This window comes from Numenius arquata, chromosome 14 (assembly GCF_964106895.1).
Source record: "Numenius arquata chromosome 14, bNumArq3.hap1.1, whole genome shotgun sequence".
Taxonomy (NCBI): Eukaryota; Metazoa; Chordata; class Aves; order Charadriiformes; family Scolopacidae; genus Numenius; species Numenius arquata.
In genome coordinates this window covers 6058361-6076770 of record NC_133589.1, presented here as the reverse complement: position 1 = coordinate 6076770, position 18410 = coordinate 6058361, and positions in this window count along the sequence as shown.

The window sequence follows — 18410 nt, the reverse complement described above, 5'->3', positions numbered from 1 at the left end:
GAAAGACACAAAGGATGCTGAAAAGCTGATCTATTTGCTGATCAAGCCAGGGATCTGGTCTTGGTAAAGCACGAAGATTAACTCCTTGCAGGAAAGAATGGCACCAGAATGTGGAAAAACTCAGAAGTGTCTGAATTTCTTTCTGATTCCTCTCCTGACTTACAGCAGGGGAACAGGACTTCACTTCTATTAATTTGCCATAATAAAATAAAGAAAACATTTTAGAAATGTGTGCAGCATTTACCCATGAGATAGAAAAAAGTTTTCCATTAGGCTAATGACTGATTTGTTTTCTAATTTAAAAAGAATCAAAACTAATTTTATTTACTAAACAAACAGTATGGTCACGCTCGAGTGAATGAATAAATGTGCATTTCAGAAGGAATTCTTGTTTTGCAAACACATTTAATTTAATGCAATATATTCCTATAAAAACAGGGGAACTAATGAGGAAGGGATGACTCTGTCCCGTCATGCATTCTCTGTGAAGAAAAGATGGGCTTGTCCTTACTGTATCAACTCAGGACTCCACAGACCTTGGTTCAGTTCCTAATTTTTACATTACAACCTTGTTTGATGTCAGGGAGGCTGTGACCTCCAAAGTTTTCTGCCTGTAAAACTAACCCAGTGCTTCCTTTCTCACACCTGTCCTACGTGGCAGAGATATTTGAAAGCCCCATCACAACATGCATGTTCAGTGCCAGCACCACGGAGTTTACATCAGTTTTGTCAAAGTCTTGCAGGAATAGTCTCTTTTTATGAAAAAGATAAGTTCTGGTGCATTGATTTTGTGTCTCTTTGGCATAAGCCTCCTTTCCCCTATTCAGCTGGGGGTTTTGCTGGTAAAAGCTGTGCTAGATAGACAATCAGGTGACTCTCATCAACAATACATCTCCAGAAAATTTGCAGCTTGCTCTGTGCACTGTGAGCCTGCTTGTCATTACCCTCTCCAAGAAGATTTGGTTTCAGTGTGTCTCTCTTGGGGCAAAGAGGACTGAATAGATCACACAAACCAGGCCTTGACGGACCATCCAACATGTTAACATACCATCCATCAGTGGCACCGCCAGGATGATGATGCTAAGGCATGCCAAGCCATACCCCCAGGAAACCTGGGTAAGTACTCAGTGTCACAGATATCAGCCATGTGCAATATGCGACAGCCACAGTATCGATTAGGTAAATGGTATATGAGTCAGATAACTTCTGTCAGTGCTTAGGGGTTATGTATGGGTGTGCAGTATAGGCTAGAAGTTATATTCTTACTTCATGGAGAAAATGCAGGTGATTTGTACACAGCGACCGAAGAGGAGGAATGAAATCTGGGTAAAGCCTTGGGAAATCACATCTCTGAAGCACATAAAGGAGCATTTCAGCATACAGTGTAAAGTAGGGTCTTTGACATCCTGAATGCTGAAATAGGAATGAAACCCAAGCTGCCGGAGCCTGTCTTAGTCCTGCTGTAGTCAGACTCGCCCTTGATATACACTCCGTCTTATCTGTCGCGGTCCATGTTCGATCGCACTCAGCCTCATCCGCAATTTCCCTCCCTGTCTCTGAGCCGCAGGCATATTTCCTGCCCTCCAGGCAGACCGACGTGAGCAGGGTGCTGCTGTGCTTCGCCTGCTGTGGCACTTCATTCAGACCTCCTCACATCTCCTAAACTTGTCTGAGTCAAAATTAAAAAGAAAAATTAATCCTTCCTTTCTTCCTCCCTGCCAGTGTAGCCAGGCACTTTTGGCTTTTGTAAGAGGTTTTGCGTCCAATGTCAATGCAGGTTTTACTCTTCGGCAACCTGTTTGGAGCTTTGCTACCATCCCGTCTGTCAGAGCAAGATAACTCTCACCACCAGAGCCATAGTGCCAGAGACCTTCAGTGAGTGAGTTATCAAACCACATCTGCCAGGTTGTAATGATGGCTGATTTCAAAACACAGGCAGTGGAAGGATTCTGCCAGTGCTTTATAACCAACCATACCTTATCTAAATAGTATTGACTGATTTTATTGTCTGCCGGTTGCTAATGACTGGCAAATAAATGACTGACTGTGCTGTGAAAATACAGAAAGGATTACAAAGCAGCAGTGTGATCTATGAGAAATATGTCATTTCTGTTGCTAAAATAACATTAAAAAGGTAGGGAACTGTTTTTGCCAAATTCTCTATATATACATTAAAAAATTAGGCATGCTCCTAATTTGCATTAGAGCAGAGACTCTGGTTAAATAGATTGAGCAGAAGATGCAGCAGGTTTTCAGCCAGACTGACTCATTTCCCTCTCAGCCCCTGCATGCCCAAAAAACATGGGGCTGCTCTTTATCACAGGAGGCCAAAACAACCGAGTCAAAATGTGATTTATCCTACCCTTGAGACAACCCAGAATCCCTCTGATCAAGCCAACGGTCCTTGGAGTGTCACTGGAAGCAAAGTGTGACCATCCTGAATAGCCATCATCGGCTCTCCTGTCTGCAGCATCATCCCTCCTGCTGTTAGTGTGATTTGCTGTGGTACAGCAGCTGGAAAAGGCGGTGTGTCATTTCTTTGGATGCAACCCAATACTCTCCTTTGGACAAGTCCTCATTTACAAGAAGAGTGTCCACACCATCTTGCTTGGTATAATGTGACCGTTGCCATTGGGTCAGTTCTGGAATTGCTGGTGCTGTAAGCCCAAATTTCTGTGGACTGAGCTGGAGGAGACGCAATACTGCAAAACAAGACATGATGGTTTGTAACTCTACATACAGAGTTTTGCTGGCTGCCTGATGCACTTTCTCTCCTTAAGGATGTAAAACACAAAGAGGAAAAAAGAGTTGCTCTGGCTAGACCTCGAGGCAGGGCTCACAGCAACTTCCTTGGTGGCTGCAAACAGCAGGAGTTGCTGGAGTGCACTCATCAAGGAGCAAGATGGATCTCGCACTGCATCCCAGGCACAGGTAGATAATGTTTTCTTTACGTGGCACAGACCCACTTACCTGCAAGGGATCGGGAGCGTGCTGGGAAGGAAGAGAAGCAGGGATCAGTTTGGCCCCAGCCTTGCTTCGGTGCTTTTCAGTGAGTTACAACAGCTGCAAATTGTCCCCAGTTGTGGCACTGCGGTGACAATCAGGAAAATAGAAGCTGACAATGGATAATGACTCTTTAGATGTCAAAAAGCTGCAAGTATCAAACAACTCACATAATAAAGCGGAAGCCTTTTAGCTAATGCCAGGGGCATGGTAGGTACCTGGTTTCTGGGGCAGGCTGCTGGGGAGAAGGGGCTGTGATGCCTCCTCCATGCAGACCTTTCTCTGCCATCCTGACCTCTTTGCCTTTCAGGCATTTTAGTGGAGGCCAAAGGTACCGGACATGATCAATGACTGTCTCTTTTCATTTGGCAGAATGGTGACAGTGAATAAACGCTACCTGCAATTAGGTCATCTCCTTAATGAATTAAACCATTAAGGAAACAATTAGGAGAGGGAAGCTTGGTTTGAGGGTGCAAGACAACTGAGACTTGGAGGTCCATCTCTGGCTGGGTGACTTTTGCCAGCTGATGCTTCTAATTGAAGCAATTATGCATAACTTGATGAGGGACAAAAGGGCTTGCAAAATTAAAGGGATGACAGCACCGAGCAGGGCCACGTCTGCAATGATGGATGAAGGAGGAAGCGGGTTCTGGGATAAAGGGAAGGTTTTTGCAGATATTTTCAACTTTTGAAACCAAGGAAGAAGTACTTTCAGATCCAGCTGCAATCCAGTTCAACACTGGGAAGAAACCTGGCTTTACACTTTTCCTTCTTCCCTTCATGATCTGGTTTCTCACCAGATGAAAACTAAAGAGGACTTTGATCCAACCTAACCATTTCCTGCAGTGGGTGATGGGGTCAGGATCCCTCCTAGAAGCTCAGACAAGGGAGATGACTGTAAGAATTCAAGCCTGGGGCAGTCAGGTAAGCAACAGCCAGGCTTCAGGACTACCTGCTAAAGCAGGCTTCCAAAGTCTGCCCAGTTAGGAACAGAAATAGATTATTAATTTTTCTTTTCCCCCACAATGACAGAACAAAAGAGAACATATTTCCTTTCCTTGGCCACTGTTAACCGTTTCAAGCTGAGCTACAGCATTGAAATGCCCCTGTCCATCCCACAGGCATTTATATGCAGCCGTTGTGCTCTTCAGCCTTTCGCTCTGCTGAGAGTTAGATTTATGCTCTGAAGGATGATGAGAAGGGGCATATTATTAATCATGAAATCCATCATCTACCCCAAGAACCTGATGGAAGAGGTCCCACAGAGATGCTAACACTGTATTTGCTAACTCCTGAGATTGCTTCCAGGAGCTTGGCTGATTCGCCTTCGCTGGTTGGCAAAGTGAGGGCATGTGAAGCGTCTGCCTGCACTGAACACACCTGCAACAGCAGGACAGGAGCTGCAACTGCAGCTCCACAGCCACTTGGGCCAGCTACAGCTGCCAAGAAGTTGTCTTTGGTCCCACCTCACCTGCCTGTCTCTGGCTGGCAGTGGGGTGACACAGTTCCCTGCTGCTGTCGCAGCTCAGGTGAGCCCTCCCTAACCCATTTGAGCCCAAATCAGACAAGTTAGAAAAGACTTCTTACTGAAACACTCACCTGGGCTCCAACGGGCTCTCAGGTTTTGCCCAGCTTTTTGTGTGTGTGCGTGTTACTCTTCACGTTTAGCAATTGATAAATCAGTGCTATCACAGCTCTTGCGTTACACAGTAATGGTGATGGATAGCCTCTCCTCCTCCGCTCCTGTTTTGGGTTTGGTTTTGGGTTTGGTTTTATTTCTAAGCCCATTTCTGAATATTTTCTTGTTTTCTCTCCCTTTTGATCGTGCACTAGAGTTTGGCTGAATGATCAAAGGTGATGTAGTCAGTGCATAGTGCATTAAGCTCTGTCCTCAGGTTATGTCCATGCAAATCAAGAGCAGCAGGAAAACTATCTTAGACTTTCAAGAAAGGAGAATTTGGACCTGAGGTCAGTGAAGGGGAGCCAAGCACAGGAATTTTAGCAAAGTTTTTTGGTTTTGCGACTTTGAGAACTCATGGTCTGGCACTAAGTTGGGTGCCAAATCCTTCCGAAAAGGTAGGATAAACACAGATGGGGCCACCCCATGAGACTTCAGCTCACAGAGACCATATGATTGCACCCAGAAGGAAGTATAGGAGGAAAAGACAGAGGTTCAGACTGGTCTGGCATCATTGTACCACCCTATCTAAAGCCTAAATTAGCCATGATGCAAAGCACAGCCATGCAAATCCAGCTTGGCTGTCCCATGACAGCAATCTTACATTTCTGGTCAGTATTGCTGTAACTACTGATTTACTGCACTATTTTATCGCTAATATTAGTGAGAAGACAGCTAGTACTAAGGATGCTCATTGCTGTCGTGCCTCCACACCAAGAATAGTGCGTCTCCGTGCTCGGAGATGCGCAGAGGCAGTGGGGCCCCTAAGCAGCGGGTGGTGGAAAAAGCAGGGCACCCCGGGAGAGTAGAGCAGTGCTGCTGTATTTGTGCACTTAGCCACCATAAAAAAAAGCACGTGGGCTTTACCTGAAGAAGATGTAAATGAGAGAGCATGGGATGAGGGATGGGGGATGGCAGGGAGACAGGCAGTTCTGAGGACTCCCGCGGCTTGTTCACCTTTCAGGTTTTCATCTCTTTCTTTCTCCGTCTCCACACAGCTTGTGATTAACATCAGTAACCTTCCATCAGCTCATTCTGTATGTGCATAGTTTATGATGAGGCATCTCTTGAGATTCTAGGTAACAAAACAAAAATGACTAAAGCCCTCTGCCTCACAACTCAATAACGAGGGAGCTATTTCCCGTAGAGGTTTGTGGCAGTTGGGGCGGTGGTGTGGGAGTCAACATTTTAATAATTCCCACCTGTGAGGGAATGTGAGGAAATTAGTGGACTTCACGATTTGAGTCTTGGAGTGCAGTTCAGTTGTGCTTTTGGGATGTGTCCCCCTTACTCCAGCCTCCCCCTTGGTGCATGCCTGCCTTCACCCACCCACTCCTCCCGCAGTGCTTCCCTGCACCCTGGCCTTAAATTGTTTCTCCCTGCAATGCTCTGCCTCATGTTCCTGGATTTTGCTGCTCTGTGGGAGAATAGCTGCCCATGTTGAATTTTTTTTCCCAGTCTCTGCTGCTGCCTCCTGCCTTGTCTCAAGTTGTGCCATCCTACACCTCATCTGCACTGGGCTCTCCTAGGAATCCCCCAAACAGCCCATCCCTCCTTTTTTCTCTGATGCCTTTCTCTGACTTCTGGTGAGACGGGGGTTTGCAGCATCTGGGCACCAGATTTGGGGGCAGGGAAGGCAATTCTTCCCTGCTGGCATTGCCAGAGTGAGTGCTTGGTTGTTGAAGCTGGTGTTACATTGTTCTAGATGCTCACAAGTGGGAACTGAATTTGCAAACCTCTGAATTTTCATATGGTTTTTGGTATATATACTCAGCAGTGAAACCACAGACATCCACGGGAGTCAACTGGAGAGTGCAGTGTGTGGCTGGCCAGATGATGCCTGAAAACCCAGCTCAGAGGGAGTGACAGGACTGTTTCACTGGCATCATTGTGTAACTGCTTGTGGATTTTACCACCCACTTATTCTGGCTTGATTTATGAATTCAGCCAGGAACATCTTCTGCCTCAGAAAGAAAAAGGACTTTAATAAATGAAGATGTATGGAAAAGAATTAAAACTTGGCATTGCATTAGCAGAACAAAGATTATTTCTCTTCTTCCTCCATAGAGTTTGATCGTACTTGGAATTAACCAAGAAAAGCTTTATCTGAAGGGAATAGTGAGACACGTGAAAAACAGGCTGATAAAAAGGAGATCAAAGCAGGGAATGCAGAAGTTGTGCCCTTGTGCGTTCACAGATGCTGGTTGGGTTTGTCCAACCTTTGTGTGGGGCTGTCCCCCTCTAAGCTGCTCTCTCAGGCAGGGGAGTGACTTGCTTGGCAAACAGGCAGTACTTGTCCTTGTGTGCCAGCATTCCTAAATTTTGCCATCCCTCCTACCGGCAATCATGGCCTCAGGGAAGCATCAGAAATCAATCAGCTGAACAGCTGGCTCACCTTCAGCCCAAAGTGTGGAGCTTTGTTCCAAACCTGCTATTGCCTGGGCTTTGAGTGTGCAAAGCTTTGGGGAAAAAGCTGCCTGTGCAAGGGCTGTAAGCATGTTTTGAGGAGCGAAGAAGAAGAAAACCACTTTTTGCCCCTTTTAATGTTTGCCTTCTAACAGATTAGGGAAATACAAGTGTTTCCATCCGGCATAGCAATGCATCTGATACCATCCACTACTGCAGGGAGGAAACCCGTTCTTGCATTATCCTAATGGTGGAAACTGTCTGCTCCCCTTTGATTCACTTTCAGCCCTGTTTCCTCTAGTCCCAAGTCAACATTAATCTTAATTATGTCTCAGCTAACAAGCCTTTAAGAGTTTATTAAACAGGCTTTTGTGTTCCCTAATTGAAAATCTCAGCGCAAAGCGTTTCAGCGCTGCTTCTGACTCTCACGCTGCTTTGACAAATTGCTACGAGAGGCTGGCGGAGGGGAAAGGGGACGGGGGCACCGTTCCTAACGCCGCCGTTTCACTCGCCAGCTGCTGCTGCGTCTGTGAGGGGAGCTAATGGGGAGAGCTGGGAAGTTGGTCTCAAACACAACGGTCCTCTTGGGAGGACAGCGGTATCCAAAATGCCAGTCGTGGAAATGCCTGATGTACACACACAGCCTCATGTGACCGCTAAACATGTCTAAAAAAGAAGGGCAGCAATGCCAGGGACCGTGCGTGAGTTGGAGGGCTCTTCACATCATGAAACATGCCCCAGATCCCACAGCTCCTGGCAGGAGCAGTGAGGCCCCACAGGGAGCTGAGGTCTTTCTTCTAGGGACAGGAGATTTTTTTCTTGATTGCACTTATTTTGCCTTTCCTTCAGGTCAGAGCTAGTCTGACCCACCGGCATTCCCACATCTTCCTTTACGGTTGGACTTGATGATCTTAAAGGTCTTTTCCAACCTATGATTCCCCCAGCTCCATCATCTCACCTGCAAGTTTGACCTTTTGTTCTTCTGTTCTTCTTATCCTTGGATCTATGTACTACAAGAATTTGCGAAGAAGGTTGATCTGAAAAGATATCATTTTGGGTCCTGGTTTTGAACAGGGGCTAGACCTACCCCACCTCTGCTCCCACTACCCCTGGGTCAGGATTGGGACCACAGTTGCTGGAAAATGGATGTTTCAGCGAGAAGCCTGCCTGCCAACATTTTCGTTGATAATGTTGCAATGCATCATATTTAATGAGCAATTTTAGGAGAGCTTTCAATGCATCAATTTTCAGATAAGACAGCCAAATGACCTTTCCAACAAACAACCGTCTGGGGAATTCGGTTTCATAACAAATGCCTGTCCCCATTTGGGGTTAGAGGAGGAAGCACAGTGGCAGCTGCACCCAAGACCACACGTAGGGTCTGCTTCCCACCCCCAGGGAGAATCCAGCCCCTGGGTCAGTCCTGTTGGGCTCTGAGGCATCATCTCAGCGTGGAACAGTTCAGTGTAAATTTTCCTGGCCCAGGGCTTTTTTTCCAGGTGCACCTCTGGTCCTCGCAGGTTTCCTCCACAGCTCCAGACCATCTCCCCTGGTGCCATGCAGCCGTTGCGCCATCCTCCCCTCATCCCAAGAAGATTTTTCTCAGACTTGAGTCATGCCTTCAAAAGCTCCACTCGTTCTTTTTCCAAAGCCTGTACACTGCTCCTGGGGAGACACGGGTTTCCCCAGCAGCTTGGCGGTGGATTTCTGAAGAACTAGGCAAGCTGACAGCATCTCTGAACACATTTCATCAAAACATGTCATGCTTCGACAAAGACTGACAAATTCCGATGAAAATCTGTCCTCCCAGCCAGCCATTCCCAGAAAGCAAGAGACAGAAGCGACACTCCCCAATGCAGTTATTTTTTTTACACGTTTCAAATCCAGTCACTAAGCCTGAGGGATTGACTGACATTTTTAATACCTCGACAGACAATTCTGCAAATTAAACCTTCCTATTCAGCTTTAAATACTTCCTTCTTGGCCAACCCTTTGATTCACTAAAGTATTACAAACGTTAGCTCTCTAAGAGCTGCGCTACTGAAAACAAACACCCACCTGCACATGAAGGTGAAGGAAACCTTGCCCTGTGCCCATCTGACCTTCACAAGGTTGCACAATATATTTGCTTGTTGCCATTTCTGTTTAAGTCCCCAGTCATGAATATTCATTGAGATTCATGCAGGCCTCTCAATAAACAGATTTTCAGCTGCTGGATACCAAAGTGCTTTGATGAGGTATGTGGCAAAAGTAAAACAAGCAACAGCTGGGATAAAGCAGCACCTTTCTTAAGGGTATCACTTTTTATTCTAATAAAAATGGGTATAAGTGAGGGGGAAAAGTCACCTATTCAGTTTGTACAATTGGCATTTGCAGAACACAGCAATTCCAAGCTGCAGCTCCCAGGTGGGTATCTCAGAGGGGTCGGGAGTGACCTGGGGTTAATGTGCTTCACCAGTGACTTCTGGCCTCCTGGGTTTCAGTAGCATCACCATTGAGTGCACTGGCATCAGGATCTCTCTCTGGTTGCTCTCTAAGTGAGGCAATACCCAGGCATGTATCTGAACTGGGGCCTGAGGCAGGAGCATATCCAGGGAGCGATGGATTTACATCGGAGTAAGAGCAGAGCCTTATTTTTACTCCTCCCCTCTTCGAGTTGCAGCTAAATGTAGTCTGACTTCCAAAATCAATCTTGCTTATGTGTGCCTTAACACAAACCTCCTTGGGACTACCACAAGCCTAAGAGACCATCTGTTAAAACCAGATCTCTGTTCCCTGAGGCTTTGTGCGCTGGTAGCCCCAGGGACTGGGCTATTACTGGGATCCAAATGTTTCCCGTGATGCATGGTCCTCGCACAGCCTTGATACATGCAGCAGCATCCTTAAAAATTGCAAGGCCATGTTTCTAGCATGTGCTAACGGTGCCTTTTCCCTGATCTTCCTAATTGCCCATTACCTTCTGCAACCAGAAAGAAGGCAAAAGTTGATAATTTTATACTACTGTGGTTTGCTCCCAGCACAGCTTATCCAGCTCCACCATCTCGGTTACCTGAAATGTCTCAGTTGGTCACCTCAGCCTGCACTTTGTTTTCATGTCACATTTATTCCTGCACATTTTTGTATTGTTTGAATAACTCCATCTAAATCCAGCCTTGTTGCTATGAGATGGATGATGCTCTGTGGTTTCTGTGTTCTCTCTCTCTTTCCTGCTGTAATCTCGTAACACTTAATCCTCTGTATCTCTTCATCTTTCCCTGAAAAGTCACAAAAGGTGAAAGCTTTCTCTACTTGCTCTCTTACCATCTAGATCTTGAGCCTTTAACTTCTTTATCCGGGTTTCTGACCTCAAGCTCTGAGTCATCCAAACATCAGATGTGCCCCCTTCCCTTAGCCTACTCTCCATCTGAACCTTCAGAGTTGCTGTAGTGGGTTATTTTTTCCCAACATGGCTAATGGAAAAGCAATATCCCTTCAAAGAAGTGGGTGCTATAGAGGGTGTACAGTGCTGTCCTCTGGTGATGTGAGGTTAGGTGATGTGAGGCCAACAGGACTTGCAGCACGGCCGTGGTCTGGGAATTACCATCAGGGATGAGTTCCTCAGTGTACCTTCTCATACAGTCAGGCTGTCCCTCTGTCAGGCGGTGCAAACTGTGGATCTGGTTTTATATTCCCTGTGCAAGTGAAGAATGTTTGGATGGGAGGTCCAGGTGTGCAGCCATCGCTAGTCCAGAGCATCTGCCATCAGCTTCCCTACCTCAAAGCTCCAGAGGAAGTTTTTGGGCTTCCTTCCCAGTGCTCCAGGGGCAAGTGCCACCATGTCTTTCTGTGGAGAGCCTGGAGAAAAAAAAAATTTCCCTCCCAAGGTGTCAATTAACTTGTGTCCCTCCTGGCTTTTCCCAGCATAACATCCTCTTACCTTCTTGAAATTTGAAATAAAAGTGTGCTACATCCCTGCCCTTGGAGTTAACAGCATGCCCAGAGAGCACAAATAAAAACAGGGTGGAGATGAAGGGATCTTACCAACACCATGTAGAAGGTTCAAGACTTCAGGTCTGTCATCCGTGTTCACCATCTCTCCAGCACCTTTCAGTCTATGTGTGGCCATCACGGGTATTTAGCACATGAACCTATAGCCACCACAAAATAATAATGAGTGGGATCAACGGAAACAGGTTTACTCAAATTAATAACGTGACGCATTGCATGGGCTCTTCCCACCAGTCTCAGACTGACGTGTATGAGTCATGGACATCACTAAGGCTTCGGGGCTGCAGCAGCTCTGCACAACAGGAGAGATCGGGCACGTTGCACCCCGGCTTCTCTGCAAAACTGCTGCTCCAAACAAGCAGAACAAAGACAGGCAGCACACGCCAGAGCAGTGTCACGTCACCAGAAGAAATGCCAGCTCTGAAGAGATGTGATGACAGTAGCTCCCATGGGCAGGGGGGAATTAATTGTGTGGCTTCCAGAATTAATGTGATCGTTCTGCTTTCTTGTTTGCACTGCTATTAAGCCTCACACCACAGGCTGTGTTCGCTTTCTGTAGCCACATGTGTGAAGCCGGTCCCATATGCCAGGTGACAGACAGAGGTCTGATGGGCCTCACATCTCAGCCTTGCAAATATTTTATTTTCCGGCGTGCGTGTGCCTGACTACTCCAGACAGGGATCAGCACAGCAGAGTGTCATTTACATGGAATAAATTCATGTCACCATATTGGATTTGGATTTCTCCAACACCTGTGAAATCTTATGTGGGGGAAATGCACTTGCACCGCATTTCTGACCTGATGTAGCCATGATATAAATGTGGAGGTGAGCTGGAACATACAGACCAAGCCAAGCAATGTGAATAGGGGGTTTCTGCACCCCTGAAATGGACAAGTTTATTGGCAGGGAAACATCAAACCTGCCTCCCAGTCTGGGATTGTTGACCAGGTTCTGCAATGGCAGTAGGCAGCACAATAGATACCAGCTAAAACCAGCATGAATTTAGTCTCAAATCACTTCAGGCAGTTCATTTAGGAGAAATTCACTGCTGTGCAAAAGGCCAGAGTGAAGTCTATGAACCACTTATGTCTCACAATGACAGACCTGGTGCTGGCTGGCTGCACGGGGGTGGATTTCATCCTTTATGAATCCCTCAAGAAATTTTCCAATAGGATATTAAAACACCTCCATAGTGTTCAGTGAGCAGGAGCCAGCATTGGCAGAGACACACTTAGCAAAGAGCATTTGCAATTTCCAGAGAGCACAAAAAAAAAAAAAAGAGCGTGGAAAATGGAATTGTATGAAAAGCCCATACACAAAGCTGTTTCTCGACCTTTTTTCCCCTTTTCCAACCATCCTTCTTCCCCAAACCTTAAAAGGTGTAACTTGAAAGCTGAGGCTGATCCTAATTGTCTAATTAAAATGCTGAAAAATTTCAAAGCACAGCATATGCTGCACATCAAAAGATGAAAAAAATACAATATTCTCAATATTTTTGACCATGCATTGCCAGCTCTCCCATTCACTCTGGGACTGGGGAGATCTTAGTTTGAAGAAGATGGTGATAAATCATAAGAGGTAACTGAGATGCGTATGACACGTAGCTGAGATGTTTAAGTCCAGTCTGGTTGAGACACAGCAGAGTGTGCAGTTGACCCTGGCTGGTGGCTTGGGGTACATATGTGCCACTCAGGCCATGCTGGGCACTGGATGCTGTGGTAGCTCAGCTGGCCCAGATTGGAGGGTGCTGCTGGTCCAGGCACGGGATTTAGGTGAGCAGAAAACCCATATTTCATGGGACGCTTCTCAACAGGTAGTGGCTATTCTATTTTTAATGTGATAAAAACAAAAAGGGAAGGAAGATGCGGGTTCTGCAAAATTTACTTAAGAATTGCTCTGAACTGATTTCTTGATGTCATATCAGTTAAACCAGGCTCAGGACAGCTTGGCACAGACCTGCACTTCTTACTTGGGCTCAAATAAGCATCGGGAATAACCTGCCCCACGGTCAGCAGGGCTTAGCCGGATGGGAGGATGTATTTTGTGTCAAATACATCATTTCAGCTGGGATATTTTGTCCTGTTTGGCTGCACCACGGGCCTGAGTATTAGTAGCGATAAAGAATAAAATTCACTGTTATTGCTAAGTTCTCATGAGGGTAAGTATCAAGGTGAGGAACACAATAGGAGCTTGCATAGGCAGGCTTTCACTGATACTTTCCCAGTCAAGCTAAATTTCAGAGGGAAATGAAAGCACAAATTTGTGACACTTGACAATTTAGCAAGTGTCATTTCCAGTGAGTAACAATCACAGCGAGTTCAAGAAGCCTGATAGAAACTCTTCCCAGAGCAAAACGCTGGGAAAGTACCGCTCTGATCTGCGGCGTGTGACACGCTATCACACCTGAATTTCTCCAAGGGCCTTTTTTCAAGCAGTTCTGTGCATCAGGACTTACTGTGCGCAAGCCACTTCACGCAAAAAGTGGTGCTATATTTAATTTGGTTAAAAATGTGAACGCATAAACAAGATCCTTCTACTCAGCAACTGGCTGAGGCTGCAACCCAGTAGTTGGGGAGAAGAGATTACAGGGCACTTCCTGAGGATCCAAAACAGATCCCAGGCAGAGAGATATAAATTCTGCAATTAACTTCTGTAATAGCAGGATCCTATTCAACTCATAAATCATTTTGGAACAATATTTTATCTAGAGCCACAGGGTATTGTTCAGTGTGAAGCTAAAAACATTTGTGGAATTTTATATTGAGTGCCATGGCTCTTTTTGCATTTTAAAGACCTAATACTTGACTCGCAAGCCATTCTGTCGCTGACGAATGCCACCTGATAATAAAAGCTTTGGTATTTTCCTTTTCATTGGTCTAGCAAAGAGCCAGGCCATGAGTCAGTGGAGTAATTCAGAGGCTGTTGCAGTGCTGCAGGTTCAGCCTGTGGCATCATCACAGCTTTTTCAACTTCACACGGGAGGAACAGCCCAATGCACCCGAGAAAACGGCTCCTGCCGCAGGTGAACAAGCCACAGCAAAACGCGAGGGATGCCTGTGCCGCTGCTGAGTTTGGGGACAGACCACCTGGTTATTATCTATCCTGCCCATCACAGGGTTGTCCTGAGATGCTGCTGATGGACTTTCAGCCACCCAATTCTCCATGAAGGCAGTGAGTTCCAAGAGACTAAATCACTTTGCATGGGCAGAAGAGCATTACAAACTGCTTGAAGTGGGTGAACTGCTTTGCCCAGAGCCTCGGCGGGGAAGGAGCTTTTTGGCTTGATGGAGTACGTGGTATCTTTCAGCTCCGAACACCCACTGCTTTCTTCCCCAAAGCCCCTAACAAATGACATCGCCAGTAATTAAGCAAATGCAGTTAGCAGTTCTATGGCTAATAAATTGTAACTGCTATTCTTAATGAGCAGAGAGACTCAATTAGATGAGGTTAATATACCAAATAAACGCTATTTGCTCCACTTCAGAATCATCCAAGGTGAAACATCCCGGCACTGGGAGATACCGAGCACAAAATACAACTGCACCAGAGACACTGATGATCAAACATTTGCTAATATGCAAACCATTAGGAGACCTGTCACTAAATATCTGAAATCTCCAGAACACAATAACTTGAATCACCTCCAATAATGGGCCAGGTCTGCTCAGTGCTGGCTCTACAACCCAGGCTCCACGAATTTGCTAAATTCAGGCCAGGTTCCCACTGTCTGCTCAATTTTACTTCCTTCCATTCTCAGGGGTATATCTAGGAGAACAACTAGGGATTATATTGGGTTGAGTCACAGCTTCTCCATATATTTTAGCTGTGTAACCTGCACCAGCCGTTCCTTCAGCCTTCACAAATGGGAGCAGGACTGGGGAGGAGCCCTTGCTGAAATCCTGAGTGCACCAATACCCTTTCTTAGCCCTTATCCACTTTCACTTTGGGTCCTCAGAGCATTAAGCTCTTCTGTTTCTTAATGAGATAATTTAATACAGAGCTGCTCAGGTTACAAAGGTTATGCAAGGAACCTCTATAACTAAACGTGGTTGCTGTAGCATCCAAAATTAAATGTACCTGGTAGGTTTTTTCATGTTTCCTGCATTACATACCCCTCCCATCCCTGTGTTTCCATTCCCGGGAGAGCAGGAAGGCTCACTCTCTGTCTGCAATGTATAATAAAGCCAAGATGTGCAGCACTGCTGCCAAATGGGCACAGAAAGCATGACAGGAGGGAGCAAGGAGGAGCTGGCATCCACATCACCTATTCCAGCAGTTCCTTTTGTATTTTGTTGAATCTTAAAAATAGCAGACAAGTCTTGCACACAGCGAGCATCACCAAGGCAGTGTTATGCCGCTGCCAGTTTATTTGTCCACTTTGGGGAACAACTGCCATTAATGTGGTCTGAGGGAGCATTTCCTATGGAGAGGAACAGGTTCCAGGACCAGAACCTGTGTTTGTTCACAGTTATGTGTTTTCAAAGCTTTTTAGTGAAGTTTGAAAGTCTTGGCATTTTCCTTCCCTCCAGAATGCTTTCTGAGCTCTTCCCTACTTGATTTTACCCAAAACTGAAATAAAAAATGATGGGGACTCCTGCCCAGGCCACTTCAGAGAATTTCTGATCAATTGGGTCCAGGCACCGCAAATAAGACTGGCAAACCCCCTAAAATCGGGCGGACACTGTTTAATTCCCTGGACGCTAATGCTTGTCAGGACCTGCCATCCAAGATCTACACAGCAGCATGTGATTTACACTTCACTGTACAGGTGCCTTTTCAGTCAATGGGAGAGTCAGAATTATGCCTGGAAAAGGGATGAAAAGCACAGAGACAGAAACAGGGGGATGAATGACCTTGTCGAGTAATTGATTTGCATTCTTCCTTGCTTGGAAACGGGGTGATGTGTTTCCCTGGGTACACGCAGGCAGCCACACAGTACTGGCATTTTGCATTAGCAAAACACCAAATGCAGTGGCAATTCCTGTTTCCTGCAACACAAGTTTTGCTCCTTCAAAGGTCTTTTGGTGGCAAAGGCAAGGCGAGATGGGCCGCTTGCTCACACTGCAGCATTCAGGTCCCTGAGCCAGCAAAACCATGTCTGCTGCCCCCACAACGGAGGGAGGAAGCAATTTCTTTTTGAGTTAGCTTTAATGCAATTTTCCCTGGAAGAAAGGAGTTGCAAATAGCATTAGGTTGTCATGCCCAATGTATGGCAGCAATTGTCGGGGTGCCCAGATCCTCTGCAGCAGCTTTGAGCTGGAGCATGAAGCACAGCTGCTGTCAAGAATACTTCCCTTGATTTGGGAGAAGGGAAGCAAAGCCTCTGCGGCACCAGAGGGGCTCCACCAGCTCATCCACCCTGTTTACCAGTCCCTGAGCTGCAGCCAGTGTGGGCAGAGGGGATAAAGCTCTGCCCACATTTCTGCTGTGGCCAAATCCAGCTCTGCAAGGATGCAAATAACCAGCTGTGGGCTTTCCCCATGAGAAGATAGGTCCTACCCTGCTATAGTCACACAGCGTGTGAACTCTTTTACCCAGGGACTTCTAAGTGAAGACCTCGTTAGGCAGAAGGCATATAAAAATCTCACAAAATTAGGCAAAGAAAAGGTGCTGAGGAGCCGGATAATGTGAGCTGGCAGAGAGAGCACAGCTTTGCAGTTTCCAGATGCTGCTGCTTGAACCTTAGCCACGAAAGCTAAAAGCACCATGGAAAGTGCAGGTGCAGAGGGAGAAAGAGGCATCCCCAGGCTTTGGCAGAGACAGCCACGGTGCACAGCATGGGGCAAGAACAGGGAACCCCCTGCCCTGTCCTGCCTCTCCCTGAGCAACTCATGGGGGTGAGCATGGGGGGGCTCCCCAGCCATCCTGGGGCACCCCTGGCTACTCTGTCTGGAGACACAGCCCAATGGTTTGGGAAACACCATTCCCAGCCTCCTAACCAAGCAAACTAAAGGGCAAGAGTGGGGAAGTCACCGATGTCTGCATAGCTTGTAGGGGCCAAAGTCTCCAGCCTTTTAGCTATGTATTGCTGCCTCGTTTATAAGTGGTTTCTATTTGTTTTAACACTTTCCTATTCTATCTGCTGCATTTTATCTGCTACTTCAAACCTTTGTTAGTGAATAGGTTCTTACTAGAATCATTAAATCCCATTCAACTCATCCAAACGCAACCCATTAGCTTTATTTGTTGCCTGGCTTCCTTATCTGCATTGATGTTATCTGCCGGTTCCTGTTGTAAAATAAAAGTTTCCTTATTGAGAGGAAGAAAGCAGTTTGCCGAAGGCAGAGTTTCCTTTTATTCTTACCCTGACCGACAGAGAAGGATACTTCCAGAAAGCTAGGAGGGATGAAACCTCACCAGAAACAGCCTCCCTACCCAAAACAAGGCCGGGAGACGAGGGGAATGCAGGATTGGTCGGATACCCCTCAGTGGAGCAACCATAAGCAGAGCAGGCAGGATGCAGCGAGGCACTGTATGGCAATATGTGTTTGCAATATTAGTTAATCCACTGAGCAGCTGATAGTTAAGCACCAAGCATCAGAGGTGCTGCACACCTGCAGCTCCAACAGGCACCATAGATGTTCTCACGTGTCCCCAGAACCGCTCAGGAAGTATTTTTCACATTTTAGTTTTTATGTACTCACTGCTTTTAAGACTTGGTTACATGAAGAGAGGTTTTAGGACTTCCAAAAGTGCCTGGCACATCCACAGAGCAAAATACTTAGCTCTGCACAGCCCGACCAACTGCAGCGTGCCCAACATGGGATCAAAGGAGCAACACTAAACTGCTGCTGAGGAGAAGCATGTTAGCTGTCAGGTCCCATTCTGACTATTTACAGGCAGAAAAAAAAAAAAACCAACACAAAAAGAGCTAGAGTTTAGAGGAATTTAACATTTTGAGTGAAAGTTGGCAGAACAGGGATTTTACCGGTCTCATTTGGCTGGGAAAAGCCTGATTCACTCTAGCTCACAGCCCTTACTAAGCTTATGATGAGCCAGAAGAGAACTGTGATTACAGCAGTTACCAAGGGATGGCTTATTGTTGAAATCAAATCAAGGAATTGGGCTATCTTTGAAGAGTACAGTTGAAAGACTGAGCAGAGAGCAAGATTTCAGGCTTAGCAACCCTAACCCTGTCTCAGAGAGCTGCTGTAAAGCAGGGAGCAGCAGCAGGAGGAGCAGATCCTCTCTCCAGGATACCAGAAGCCCATGGTGAGCAGGAGAGAATACAGAGGCCAGATTGGTTTAGTTGGGGGGGGGACACAGTGTCAGTCCTCTCAGGGCCTCCTCACCTGGGTTTGACTACTCATTACCATCATAGGAGTGCAAGCGAG